The sequence below is a fragment of the Tachysurus fulvidraco genome, chromosome 5, assembly GCF_022655615.1.
Source record: "Tachysurus fulvidraco isolate hzauxx_2018 chromosome 5, HZAU_PFXX_2.0, whole genome shotgun sequence".
Lineage (NCBI taxonomy): Eukaryota > Metazoa > Chordata > Actinopteri > Siluriformes > Bagridae > Tachysurus > Tachysurus fulvidraco.
In genome coordinates, this window is record NC_062522.1 from 33,362,425 (window position 1) to 33,364,924 (window position 2,500).

General features: G+C 45.0%; 1 protein-coding gene across 8 annotated transcripts in view; it reads left to right on the forward strand.

The window, feature by feature from the left end:
- rptor (regulatory associated protein of MTOR, complex 1) overlaps window positions 1-2,500 on the forward strand; it is an 81,248-nt gene that overhangs the window by 27,280 nt on the left and 51,468 nt on the right. The gene's annotated exons all lie outside the window — the stretch shown is intronic.

Genomic DNA, 2,500 nt, shown 5'->3' on the forward strand with positions numbered 1-2,500 from the left:
TGTGGTGATTTGGACTCATGGAAATGGAATATTGTTGATGATTATCTTTTGTCTTCTGGGAGACCCCACTTCTCAGGTTGAAAAGTGTTTATCTGCGTGATGTAACACACAGTAAGGAACAGAGACGACACTTGTTTGTTTTACCGAAACTCTCTTGTGTCTTACAAAGGAAAAAGAAAAACAAACTCGCTCTGATGTGTTATTGACCACTAGCGCCCTACTGCATACAAGACTAGTAATGTGTTATAAAACTCAACTCATATTAAAATCACAAAACAAAACACACGCCCTACACCAAACGGGTCCCACCGTCTGTATCGATAGTAGCTCCGCCCCACTACAGACATACGTAACCCAGGTGACTAACAGAAAGAAGAAACGTGACTGTATCATAGCTGAAGGGAAGAAGCAAAGATTACAGATCTATCGTGTAGATATACAACACACAAGCAAGCCAAAAATGGCACACAAGCAGAATGATTGTTGTAATGTAAAGACAAAGGAAATATCTATCAATCTATTAGTTCTCTGCTGTTTGTGTAACAAAGCAAAACCAACGTGTACTCACCTATCGAGAAGAGAGAGCAGCGCTCGGCGTCTTAACTCTTCTAAGTGTAAAGTCGGCACATATTTCACAGGTCGAGTTTCCCGAGTCGATAACTCTGAGCTAAACGCTGTTACTACACAAAACGCGGTTTTGTTTTGGTTGTTTTGTTTTTGTTGTGGTAAGCTGCCTCTCTACATTACTACGATAGAAAAGAGGTGTTATTTGTGTTTAGTAACAGCGTTTAGCTCAGGAGTTATTGACTCGGGAACTCCAACCTGTGATATGTGGCAACTCCTGCTCCTTCAGTTCTCTCCTATCGTACTTTTATTTTTGGTGGAGATTGTGCAGTGCGACAATCCTATATTCAACATCCGTCTACTCTGCTCTGTCCTTAGCGTAGTCTTCTCTCTCTCTCTTGTTTTATCTCCATGTCGAGTTATGTTAAAAACCGCTTTCTTCCCTCTGCTAACGTCACACATTGCGCTGAACACTCTCCTCTCCGCCCATATCGACAAGCCCCGCCCACATCTGCTCATCGGCTACGACGTTGTGTGATTTTGTCATTATTACGCTCGACTCGCGTTTTCTGAAGCATTTCTCAAAAATCGGAGGCCGCACCTCAATAGCCTTCCGCCCACGTGGTGAGACTCGCCGTGTTGAGCGAGTATATAAACGCAGCAGCGCTAGTAATAACTTTAAATTGCACTTCTATGCCTAAGGTCGTAAACGCTTCTCACTATCGCTGTACGATTGTATTACATAAAAGCAAATGTTCAGGCTTCGGTCAAATATTTATCTTTCGCTTTCTTAAATTATGTTACACGTAATATCGTGTCCTGATGCGGGCGTTATAGCGCGGGTTCGCGTAAAAGTCCGCGTCTTCTGTGCGGGGGGAAAGAAATGTATGAGTGTGAGCTCGGGGCTTCGGTGTTTTCTGGAGGTTAGAGGGAGGGGAGGACAGAAAGGGACGAAGCTAGGGGAGGAGAAGGAAGGGGAAAGGAAAAGAAGAGAAAGAAAAGGAAAGTGAGAGGAATGAGAGGGATTTTTGTGGCGAGCGCCGCCGGTGCGGAGTGCGATCGGTCTTCGGGCGGAGACAGGGGACCGGGTGGTGAAGTGAAGGGGTGGTAGAGGGGGGGGGAAGGAGGGTGGGCGAGACGGGAGGAGGACGGCAAAGGACAGAAAGGGGCAGGAGAGGCGGGGAAAGCCGCCAAACCAACACACACACACACCACACAACACACAAAAAAACAAAAAACAAAAAACCAAAAAAACAGGAAGGAAGTTTTATCTCCTCATCCATGTCTCCTCCGAATAACAGGTTCCACGCTGGGAGCTCGTCTCATCCTGCGCTCTGATTTAATTAACGGTCCATTTTAAGCTGTGTTAATCTCATATCCACACTCACTCCCAGAGCACAGAACGAGACGCCCTTTATCGGGGATAGGAAAAAAAGCCGATATTAAAAGGAAAAAGGGTAAGAGCGAAAGAAGAGAGATAAGTTAGAGGGGGTATAAAAGATGACATGGGGTGAAACGATAGAGGATGTTATGAACGGGGCGGAAGTCACGTCCGTTCACTTCGACGCGTAATTTGCTTGCTATAAACTTACGATCTGATTCGGTTGCACTGTGGCGTGCTAAGAGATATCTAACCGAGCTAGGCTACCCACTTCTTTTTTTATTGGGGGCGGGGGCTTATTTGCTAAATGTAAGCGTTTTATGCTAAGGAAAAGAGACGCGAATTAGGTCGTTTAATTTATAGATGGGAGAAAGTTGTTTAAGATTTTAGCCCGATCAGCTTAGCGTTATGACTGACGGCTTCTAAATCCGATCTCTCGTTACGAGCGGCGGACAACGGCGAAACGAAAAGTTTACAGGGTGAGGTCAGGCACATTCTGCTTGTCTTTTTTCCCCTTCTCCTTATTATTAATTTATTTATCGGGAAAGTTTCAGA